Raw genomic sequence first — 12,659 nt, forward strand, 5'->3', positions numbered from 1 at the left:
CCTGAACATTCTTTGCTGAAAATGAAGATGTTAACAGCACATCTATTCATTCACCTCACACAAGTGATTTTTATTGACATCACGTCCTTCATTCTCAGAGGTGTGCTTACCATGATCCAAATAAAAATATTAAAGGTTATGTTTAACTGTGACAAAGGCATGTGCAGATTTCTGAAAAATACAAATTTCAAATATCACTTTTCATCGCATGTTCAGCTGCATCTCAACTCCAGGAGGAAATCTGGCAAATAAACAAAGACATAAAGAGTTACTGGCCCTTTCATTTCAGCCTCTGTCAGGCTGTTTAGTTCCTGTCTCTTTAAGGCCCGCCTCCTGATGAGCCCACTCTGTTCTGATTGGCCAGTTTCAGGAAGTTTCCTCCGGCTCTGGAGGTAAACAAACTACAGTAGCAGGATTCATTAAAATTACACTGAAAGTACACGACGCAGAAATGGAGATTATGTTCACGATAACTGCATAAAGATGGACTTCAGTGTATGAAGTCAGTAAAATGACGTGTGTATGTACTTCAGTGTAAAATTATTCAAAAGATCAGAGAATTAAATAAAAATAAACTAACCAGCTCTCTGCTTGCAGCAGGTAGAGGCATATTAACTAAGTTTGGATCAGTTTTAATACCTTATTACAACTTAGAACAGGTAGAACAATCTTAAATAAGACATTAAAAACATAAAAAAAAGACGTTTTCACATATGAAATGTCAGAAAACCACACCTGCCTGCAACTGACTTTGACTTACTTGACTTATTTATCACAACATGTGAAATAGACTGTTTCACATATGCAAGCTAAATGTCCCTGTATGTTAAATCACTGCATGTGAAATGAATGTTTACATGTGATATTTAATGTGAAATTGATGTTCTCACATGTAATTTCTCATGTACATATGCACCCATAGGTGACATGTGTGACATCACCAAAAAAACATGTGAAAACATCATTTACTGTACTGTATATTATAACATGCAATTAAATCAGATGCTTTTTAATAGGGGGAAAAATGTGCATGATTGTGTAAATGGAGACTTTTGTTTTGTTCTACTTAACTGGACAGTTAAATCCTAAACCAATACTTACATTGCCAACAGAGAGGCAGCTGGAGGTTTTCTCAGATTCAACAGAAACCATGTTTGGAGATCAAATGTCCTTTTCCACTTCTTCTTCCCTTCTATGACGAACAAAGGCACGGCGCCTTGAAGAGATGGAAAGGAGAAAGAAGAGTGTTTCAGTGGGAAGAGGTGAAGTGAGTTACCTCTGAAGAGATGAGTGTTTCACCTACAACAGAGGACGTGGAGTGACTGCTTTTCTGAGTCAAGTGAAAATGTCATCCGAACACAGAGGAGCGAGAACATAAAGAAGCAGAAGGTCAGTACATTTTGTTCCTAATTCACTGGATCTTGTTCAAAACTTAAACACACAGAAAAGAAAAAGAAAACTTCCATCATCTATCACCAACAAAATGTATGCAAATAAGGCAAAATGCACAGCAAGAGAAGGCCATTTTCTACTATGTTATGTACCCACAGTAAAAAAAAGTATGAGGAGCAGCTGTAAATCATCAGCAGCACAATCATAGCACAGATTGTCCTCAAGGGCATGATGGCTCTCATATGAAGCTTACGCTGTGTGCGGTGAGGTAGGAATAAAAAGGGGGATATGGCAGAGAGTGTTGACTTCTTCTGGTTTTATTAAAGCAGACAATAAAGGCGGGTCCTTCTTAGGATTTGCTGGAAATATGTCCAACAAGTCCACAGTAATATCCAACATTAAGAAACCTTGAACCAACACTCAACTATGTCAACCCAGTCGCCAGAAGAAAACGTTGGCATTGAATATTTCTGCAAACCACAGAAACGTTGAATATATACGTTTCAACACATGAATTATGTATCATTTCATCATTTCTACCTTTTGAATAATGATGTTTTATGGTGTGACAACGCTGTGGTTTAAGTCTGGTAAGGTTTAGGCACAAAGACCACTTGGTTAGGGTTAGGGAAAGATCATGGTTTGGCCGATGTCTCACTAGAAAAAGCCGGTTTTCTCGCCAGAAAAACAGCTGCAAATGTCCTGACGTCTCACTAAAAACACCCGCTTTTGTCGGTTGAAACGGGAAGCGGACATTGGTTTCGGTTTCAAGGTGGTCTCCAACCGTGTTCTCTGCTGATTTCCAACTTGCTGCCAACAAACTTACTAACCATCCACCTGCCCCTCCTCCTCCTATATAGGAAAGATCAACTCACATAGATCACATGTGAACTACGTCACTTACGAAATGTTGAGATGATACGTTTTGTAGAAATGTTAATATGCTACGTATTTCACGTGTTGAAACATAGATATTCAACGTTTCTGTGGTACAACTTACAGTGCCAACGTTTTATTCTGGCGACCAGGCTGACTATGTCCATACTTTACAAAAAATGTAAAGATGGAGTTTAGTAGGTGTAGCATTTACTCTGATACGTTAAATCCAGGACTAAATTCTTGGGTAAATTGTTCACTAAACTGGCAAACTAAAGAAACAGCTTTTAGCTAAACGCTGAAATGCTGTTATTTCTACATTTCAATCGGGAGAGACTCAATTTCTTTATGAAGTAAATGATATTTATTGAACAAGCACGATAGATGAAGGTGGAAAAGTCTTTGGCGATTAGACCCCATCGTGATGTCGCTGGATATGAAAGGGAGGAGTCTAGACACCGGTGGTAGTGGTGATGAAGAGGCGTTTAGATCTTGGTGGTGTAGGTAGCGGCTTCTGGTGAATTCGGGCCTGGTGCTGATGTAACGGAGTGGAGAAGGCGAGATGGTGATCTGGGATGAAGAGGAGAGAGCTTCCGGGGTTACTCTAAGCTTCATTTACCAACATTTATGAAGGTCATTTCAGTGCTTTTTGTAAAGGATTATCTGTGAGTTCTTTAAATGATTTTCCTGGCGATTTGCTCTTTATAAACACAGTAGAATAGAACACAATGAACTGTTTTATCAGTGAAAGTTGCTGCAGTTGCTGCATCTCAGAGGGAACGTTCTGTCCCTACAGTCCAAATGTATTCCACAGGAAACGAGGAGCGAACCGAGAGCCGAGCGGGTGTTCTTACATGCAAAAAAAGTTTTCTTAAAGATATTCTGGGACACCTGCAGTAGACTTCATTACTCCACTCCCATCCTCGTTGTGTGGGAGGTAAACACCGGCTTCAAATATGGAAGCAGTGTATGAATACCAGGCTCAAATATAGAGGAATGAGACAGATCTCCAGGCAGACCGCACCAGATGGACAGACAAGATATGGGAGTATGGAGGCTTAAAGGGAAACTTTGGGATTTTTTCAACATGGATGCTATTTTCCCACCATTTTAGGTCTGAATGACTAATGGGGACAACAATTTTTGAAATGAACAATGGCTTATTATTATTACTACATTCATTGGGGCATAACGGGCTGAATATTGTCCAAATGATGTGATTATAAACTGCACAAATTGGAAAAGCAACAAGTGGAAAATATTTAATAATTTGTTTACATTATATTTGTGCTCAGACTATATAATAAGCTTTTTGTATCAGTTGGCGACGGGTCAAAGTCCTGGATTTTAATACGGTGGCGGATGGTTTTGCAAAGAACTGGTGAGGGAGAAAAACTTTTCAAAGACACCTCACACTGTCACTATGTGTTTATGGCTATTTTATGAATAATGCAGAAGTTTGCAAGGCGTCCTCATGCATGTGCATGAAAACAAATAAAACAAGGAGCCACATATAAAAAACACTGCCCCAAAGCAGTACCAGTGGTCAAAAACTCCACTGGATACCTTTAAGGTCAGCTTAGGTTTAGGAACAAAACTACTTGGTTTTGTTTAAAGAAAGATGGTGTTGATTCAAAGAAAACAACATTGATTGGTAGACAGACCAGAGTTCCCAGACGTTCAATTTCAGAAGCAGTTTCATCTGCTGCGGCGTTCAATCTGTGGTGATAAATCAGATGCAGTGGAAATTTGTATGAATTTATATTCCCTACTCCTAGCTTCTAAACAGGAATGCCTTAAAATGCATATTGCATGAGGCCAATTATGTAGTTTTCAACTCTGCTATGTGTGCAAAACCTTTAGTAAATAAGGAGAAATGTAAATTGGCTGTTTAACGCCTTAAAATCTGTAGTAAATATGCTTTTGGAGTCACATCCTTCCATTAAATACAATGAAGAAACTTGTCTTTTAGGTGACATGTTTCTCACGGGGGGGGGCGCTCCATGTGAGACTGTTTGTAGCACCGCCACCATCAGAGTCTCACCACAGCCAATTAATGGAATCAACATCGACTCATTTTTCAGCAAACCGCAAACAGCAACATAGATTCATTATTGGTAACAGCTATTTTTCCTTCTAATTGTAAAGTTCCTGTCACAGAGTGATGCTGTGTGCATAGATATATTGTTCAGCTGAGATTATTAATATGAATATGAACCTACTGTGCAGAGGAAGCACTCGGTTCATTGCCGTCATACCGCATAGATCTGATGCAATATTCAACAGCTTGATGCACATGTAATCATACATGCTAAGGCTCACACACACACACACTCAACGCAACACTGTGAGAGAATTAAATCTGAGAGAAGAATACACTCACAGCTCATTGAAATTAAATCATTTATATGGGACAAGGACCCGGTGAATAAAATGTTATTATGTTTATATTCCCGAGAGGTGCTGATATTAAAACACACATACACACAAACAGCGGGCAGACACAGGAAGGAAGGCCACAGGATGAAGCTGGAGGATATTTGTTTGTTAAAGCAGTTTGCCGTTTGCATTGAGATGCAGCGAAACACTTGAACTGAAGTCAGGATTTAATTGAGATGCAGAGACGTGGACAGACAAAGAAGGAGAATGAGAAAGAGCAAGACAGAGAAGGACAAAACTCACGTATGTTTGAACTCAGCTGGGACTAAATCAAAACGCTGAGAGAGTTCAAAGGCTTTTCAAAACAAAATTCAAAATTCAATGAAACACAAAGTTATATAAGAGAAATAAAGAAATAAAAATCTGTGTTCCAGTGTAGAGGCTGCATCCTTTGGAGGACGACCACAAATGACATCACAGCATCATAGAGACACGTTTTGTTTTATAAACATGTTTCCAGCTCCTTCTATAATCTTTATTTTGTATGTGCATTTTCTGAGAGAAAATGTCCTGAGCAGAACATTCCTTCTCTTGTGTAAATGTCTTCAGACATATGGCATAAAAAAACAATAAAAACATATTTTTTGTTTGGTATGTACAGAAAGAAAAGATCAGTAACAAATCAAATGTATCATTAAATAATACATTAATTTTATTTTGAAAATATTATAAGATAAAACACTTGTGAATATCCAGGTTCAAATATGAGTCAGACTAACGAAAGACGCAGAACATAAAGACAGATGTCTGAATATCAAACTTAAAACTATTTACATCTATATTTTTTAGCCAGTAGTCATGTTGACATTTTGATAAATCTGTATCATGGAAAGTCATGTTTGGCTTCTAGTAATCCCTGTTCACACAGACAACAATCACTGGATTCACTTTGACACTAAAGCGCTATTTGGTTGAGGTGGGATTCAAAATGTGCTTGTCTGTAATTTCACTCATCATTCCCGGATTGTGTTTTAACCATCGCAAAATTACAGAATGTGGTCTGTAATAGACATGAACATTCAGCGGTGTTATGGAATTTTCCATGTTTAGGGGGTTACAAATTAAGTGACAAATTGGGTCAAAACTGAGCCTTGAGGTCACGCTGTGATTCTTAATCTCTCCTCGAGACTTCAGCTGTCTGTGATGTTTTGGTGAAAGCAGAAACCTCTCTGATAAAGAGTATATCAGCATCGCCACGGTAAGCCAAGGCCAGAGAGGAGCCTTCTAGACAATACAGGTAGGTGGAACGTGTAGGCAAAATGTGTTGACAATGACCTGAGGCTCAATGCAACGTGACTTAAGATGTCACGGGTAAAGTGCAGTCCTTTGTTTAGAAACTAGTGAACCAATTAGACTCAGACTTTCAGAAGACAGAACGGGAAGAGACAGCATCCCAGTTACAACAACTTGGATGTTCGCTGGTTACGATTCTCCTTGATCACGTATTGACAATAAACATCTTCATCCCTCAGACATCAAAGCCTCCTATGTGCTTCTCTCCACTGAAGTGTTGACCATCGCTCAGAAATATCCACAACTAGCAGGACAAAGCCAGAAGAGAAGAGTGGTGCCTACCTCAATGGAGCAAGCATTACAACAATCTGTTTACAGGGTCCTGCTCTCCTGGTGGCTTTAATCGTTTCTGTCATCATATTAGTAAACCAATTGGATCCCAAATGAGCCTTTATGTTGCTGTTAACATGTTTCCTTGATTAGAAAAAAAAACATTTTCCCCTTCCTTCATTTCCAAACAAAAGATACATTTCTTGTCATTATTACTGAGGTTGAAAAATTACCTCCATACTGTTCACAGACATACTGTATTAAAATCACTGACCAGTGCAGGTTTTGTAAAAATGATGATGACTGTAAAACCAAAAGATGAGGTGATAAAGAACGTCGGTTTAATATCATTTATACTATTAACAGATTTATGGACAGTGATCATCGATGGACGCTGATTCTAGCAGTTTATATATGATGTCTGCTTTCACATTTGACTGAGTTATGACTCTGATTGTTTATATTGTCTTATTATTTCTTAATTTCCGAATAATGTATCTGATTTATTTACATTCCAAGTAAACAGTGTTCATATAGGTTCCATTTATGTCCAATATCCTCTCATTGACGTCCGAGCTCTTAACAAGAACAAACTAAATGTTTGGGTTGTTGTTCTATCTGCGGAGGACTGAGATGACCACTCGCATACAAATATCTGTTAAATACAATACAATCAAATTTAGCCTTTCATTTAACCAGAAAATCAACAAATGAAAGCTTACTGCTTCTTGCACAATTAAGCAAATGAAGTAATGGACCAGGGTCAGATTTTTCAACAAGTTAGAAGAAAAAAAGAAAACAAACAGCTGGTGTCAGTTTCAATCCCTGTGTCCCAGAGAAAGGAGGACAGACAAATTTGAAGCACAGAATGAGGGAGAGGATGTTTATCTCAAAGTGTGTCCCAGAGAGGAGCCGAGGACAACGCAGAGAAAGAGTGTGTTTGTGCGAGTGTCGGTATCACAGAGGCGCAGGTTGTCTCTGTTGGCCCCTCGGAGAGACGGAGAGGTGAAAAGGCTAAGGATAAAGACAGAGACGGGCTTTGTTTAGTTTATCACTGACACACACACACATGAATACACACACACACACACCAGAACCTTTCACCCAGGCCCAACTGTCCAATCACACACACACACATACACCAGTATCTACTACGATTAGATGCAGGAGAGGACAAAGTTATAAACCATGACACATTCTCACAAACACACACCACAGCAGCTGAGTGTGATGAATGGGGAGGTAACAACTGTGTTGTCATGGTTTCCTCTAGTAAAGACCTTCTATGCTTGCTTTTAGATCACACACACACACACACACACACACACACACATACAGGGAACCCTCTGTGCCTTCTACGCCAGAACACTCACCAACCAGGAAGATGGTGAAAATGGTTATTATGGAAGCAATTTGCCATCAAGTGTAATGTTGTAATGTTGTAGACAAACACATCAGAGAGAGATGAGGAACAAGCAAAGTGACGCAGGTCGATCTGGATGAAGAAACCAAACAGACCTGTCAACCAATTATCTAACAACCAATAGGTCTGAATGACCAGTAATCATTGTTTTGCAAGTCTCACATTTAAGTCTATATAATTACATTGCAGCTTGTTTCACGGCTGCCAGCTGAAGCGCTCTCACTCAATACTGGACCAATTTCAAAAATTGTCCCCATTTCAATCAGACCTAAAATGATCTATAAACAGGACCCAGGTTGAAAAATTCTGAAGTTTCCCTTTAAAGCTTGTATTAAAGTATTAATGTAAAATAGAATAACATGGAAGATTTGCCTGTCCTGCATCTTTTATAGTGGAACTTATTGGCAGAGAATGAATTAACTTTTCCAAATGCTGTAAAATTGTATTTAAAATTTATAAGAGTGGATAAAAAACTTGAAATATAATTAAAGTGAATGGTCTAGATCCCCTGATTACGATGGCGTGAACACTGCCTTATTATTATAACTACATTTATTGGGGCATAACGGCCTGAATATTGTCAAAATTATGTGATTATAAACTGTACAAATTGGAAAAGCCATGAGTGGAAAATATTTAATAATTTTTTTTAAATTACAATTCTGCTCAGACTATATAATAAGCTTTTTGTATCAGTTGGTGATGGGTCAAAGTCCTGGATTTTAATACGGTGGTGGATGGTTTTGCAGAGAACTGGTGAGGAAGAAACTCTTTCAAAGACACCTCACACTGTCACTATGCGTTTATGGCTATTTTATGAATAATGCAGAAGTTTGCCAGGCATCCTCATGCATGTGCATGAAAACAAATCAATCGAGGACCCACATATAAAGACATTGCCCCAAAGCACTAATGTGGTCAAAACTGCACTGGATACCTTTAAGGTCGGCTTAGGTTTAGGAACAAAACGACTTGGTTCAGGTTAGAGAAAGATGGTGGTCTTGGTTCAAAGAAAATAACATTGATTGGTAGGAAACACAATCATACAGGTTGATCTGGCAACCTGGAGACCAAGGAGACAGGCAGTTGACTGGATGAAGAAACCAAACAGACAGAAAGTCAATTTGACTGTCAGTAATCAGTCTGCTAAGAGACCAGCGAGTCTGAGGGACCAGTCATCACTGTTTTGCAAGTCTCACAGGTAAGTCTCAAGTCTTAGTTCTAAGTCAACTCCCATGTTGCACAACACCAATGGATAGGTGTGTGGAATTGTACTAAGTAATAAGCAAAACACTAAGGGTTGCACAATACCAATGGATAGGTGAAAACAATCTCCTTTAAAGGAGATTGTTTTCGAAAGTTCTGGTTACAATCTCTGGGAAAACAAAACTTTTACCAGATCAGCTTGACCTACGCCGGTCATTGATCCATCCAAAAAGTGTTAGGCCACCAGACAAACAGGAGACATCTAGAAATATTAGGAAAGGGGGGAGCAAAGTACACCACACACACACAGCAGAAATTAAGAAATGTCCAAATGGTGCAGAGACATCTACACCCATTGGTCAAAGTCCAAGTGATCATTTTTCTCACAAAGGTGCTGAAAACATAGGCAGGAAGTCACGTCCGCTTTTGGTATAAATAGGTTTGTGTGTGAAGTTGAAAGGGAGCTGCATTGGTGATTTTCTGTATGTTCATATGTAATGAAATAAACTCCCGTTGGTTGTCTACTCATCTCTCTGGTCTCAGCATTTGGTGTGAACATCTTTAATATAGCCTGATTCGAAACCCCTATAATAAGGTCCAGAGTCAAGTCGCAATTTAAGACAGAAATGTCCTGTGTCAAGTCCTGAGTCTAAACAGATGACGTCCAAATCATGTCCCAAGTCAAGACAAATCAGTCCCGACTCAACTCCAAAGTCAAGACAGATAAGGTCCAGACGCAAGTCCCAGTTCAGGACAGAAAGGTCCTGTGTCAAGATAGGAAAGTCCAGTCAAGACCAAGAAGTCTGGAATAGGAAAGTCCTAAGTCAGGTACCAAGGAAAGACCGATTAGTCCTGCATCAAGTCCCAAGTAAAGACCAGAAAATTCTAATGTCAAGAACTTTTTGAATCTATATTCCCTTAAAACTGAAAAACTTAAAACTGTGACAGATTTACAATCATTTGTCATTTCTGAGCTGCATGTTTTGCATTTTGTCATCTGTGTTTTCTTGACAACAGAGTAGTTTTTTTGTATCTGAATGTGACAATCTGAGTTACCATCTGTTGTCAGTTCGCTGTTCTGCAGGAAGTGATTGGCTGCACACACGGTTCTGATGCAACTGTGATGTTATGATATACTTTCTTTCCTGAAAGTACGTGTTAGTTTGTATTGTTATCACCTTGTCTCTTTTTCAACCAAACACCAGAAGAAGCTCCTGAACAGATCTCACAGCACACTCTAATTCACTCACACCACCAGTGAACCTGAACTGCGCCGTCTGCTTGGTCAGTCCACCAGCTTACAGGAAATGAAATATTTCACCTATCACTTGCGTTCCCTCCTGTCAGACTGCACGAGGCGGCTCCCTAGTGTGAGTGTGTAAAATTGACCGGGTGCATCCTTTAATCCCCGCTGGGGGACTCGACCAAACCTGTTCCATGTTAATTGTGTCCTTTAATCAACCGGTTTGCTCCCTGAGAGCCAGATGGTGTGAAATAACACCTCTGGTCTCCTGTGTCAAAAACATGAACAATGATACGGCGGTTACAGCAGTGGTGATAAGCAGGACGTCCTGCGGGTAGACATTACAACACTGAGGCAGCTTGTTCTTTGTGCGTTTTAACAGTTTGACTTCTACTTTAATGACAGTATAAGTAGAAAAAAGAAAGGTTTCCTATGTAGTCCTGTGTAGTCCTATCACAACACAAGATTTAACTCTCCTTTACTTTAAAAGCACCAACTTGAATGAACACATTACTGCTGCATTATGTTAAAAAAGATCCGCCTATAACACCAAAGTGCTATTTACAGCTCACTGTTGCTGATTTCTATTTTTTTAAGACAAAATATTAACATTATTGTTAATGTAGTGTATACACAGAGCACTGAAAGTTGCAATTTGGACATAGGAGGAAACCCACAGACCTTCAGGAGCGCACTTACTTGGAAGCTCCCGGACCAAAGGAGGCGGCCTGTTCATCAGTAATGATCTGACATATTCAGGTGTGTTCTGGGTAAAGGGCAGGTATACGGGGAACCAGTCCTACCTCCACATGCATCATTAAAAATGATATATTGTGTGTTTTTATGCATTAATTTCTACATTTTTGGATTATAGTATGTAACAAAGATGTTTTTCCCATTTTTTTGGTCAGGTTTTTATGTATTTATTCATTCATTTACATGTGTTCATGGAGACATGCAGTGGGTCAAAGCCTAGCAGAACATTAAGCTACACGAGTGAAAGAGACTTGTGTTGTTTGTATAAGTTAGTTAAGATAAATTAACTGTTCAACACTGGACTAGAATGATTGCTTTAAGTGTTGGGAAACAGAGCCTGAGGGGATCACCAAAGACATCAGGAGTCATCCTGTATTGAGTCTGGATGTCTGTATCAAATTTAAATCCAGTCCAACCAATACTTTATTTTAATGAGTGAAATATCTCAAAGTTGAACCAACAGACAGTCTAGGGAACTGACCATCAGACATCGCTATATCTATTCTAGACTTTTTTGTTTGTTTATTTCTTTTGTTATTCCGTGTAAACAACTCCCACAGTCTAATCATATCTGAGGGCTGGCCTATTTTTTATCTGACAGAACAATCAGCCCAGACAGTGAACTGTGGCTTTGTACAGAGTGTTTTACTGATGACATAAACAAATGAATTATTCCCAATGATTCTGCCCCGCTGCCTTTGAGTGCAGCATCAGTAATCAGTGAGTCTGCCACAGGTAGCATGAAGCAGGAACATGAAACAATCCAAAAATAATTGGATTTCAGGGGAGACTTTTCATATTTTGCATATTTACTTTACTCACAGTGCTGCAGACGTAACCTAAATGCTAATATTGTCTGCTGCTGCTGCTGGTTCTGCTGCTTCTGCACTCTTGTCAAGTTTCTTGAGGTGAGAGCAGCAGAGTCTCAAGAATAAAATATACATTCATACCTCCTATCTTTAAACACCTCAGGAGTGAGTTCTCTTTCACATCACTGTGCGGAGTAAACCAGTCCATCCGTTTAGCAACTCTTCAAAAAAAGTATTTATAACTGTATTTATCTGCTATTCAAATCAGAAGGAGTCTCCCACACAGTTTTGGCATATTAATAAACTCATGATTTACTGTGATGATTCAGCACAAGTCCTTTGGGAATGACCTGATGTTGTCCTGTTGTGTAATTATCTATTAAACAGGAGGCATTTAAGCATAAAGGGCCCTATTTTCTCATAGGTGCAAAGCCAGCACTGGTCCAAACACAGTCTCTCTGCAACTTTCCTGAGGTGCTACTTTTTATGTTTTTTTTTTTCCTGTTTGGTAACAGCTGAGGCTGTGTTTATGTAGATTAGGCGGCACCGTGCAGTTTTGGTGCTCATTTTGGCACAACATTGTGTTTGTGATAAAACCTGCTCAGACCACTCCTTGTCAAACATGCAGATGCAGGACAGTTTTCATGGCTTTAATTGGCAGAAGCGCACGCACACACACACACACACACACACAGACATCTCCAAAATCATAAAAACACCTTTCATTTATGTTACGTTTGTTATGTCTTTTTCATCTTCTGCAGACTGACATGGGAATCAAAACACAATTTCATTTTTAAGGAATATTTTTACCAATAATATCATCCACATGAGCATAATCCAGTGACCCGGAGTTCAGAAATGTGTTCTGTCAGATGTTTTCTCAGTTTAGAGAATCAAAATATTCTTTCTGTCATGTTACAAGTGAGTTTTCAGTTATGCCACTTACAGT

General features: G+C 39.1%; 1 long non-coding RNA gene across 2 annotated transcripts in view; it reads left to right on the top strand.

Annotated features, from left to right (window-relative positions):
- Window positions 1-6,385, top strand: part of LOC122983413 — a 9,093-nt gene extending 2,708 nt beyond the window's left edge. For both annotated transcript variants that reach the window (XR_006403677.1, XR_006403676.1), the window contains 2 exons: window positions 1,208-1,389; window positions 6,180-6,385. This is a non-coding gene — a long non-coding RNA (uncharacterized LOC122983413). The remainder of the gene's footprint in view (window positions 1-1,207; window positions 1,390-6,179) is intronic.
- Window positions 6,386-12,659: the final 6,274 nt, after the last annotated feature.

This window comes from Thunnus albacares, chromosome 6, assembly GCF_914725855.1.
Source record: "Thunnus albacares chromosome 6, fThuAlb1.1, whole genome shotgun sequence".
Taxonomy (NCBI): domain Eukaryota; kingdom Metazoa; phylum Chordata; class Actinopteri; order Scombriformes; family Scombridae; genus Thunnus; species Thunnus albacares.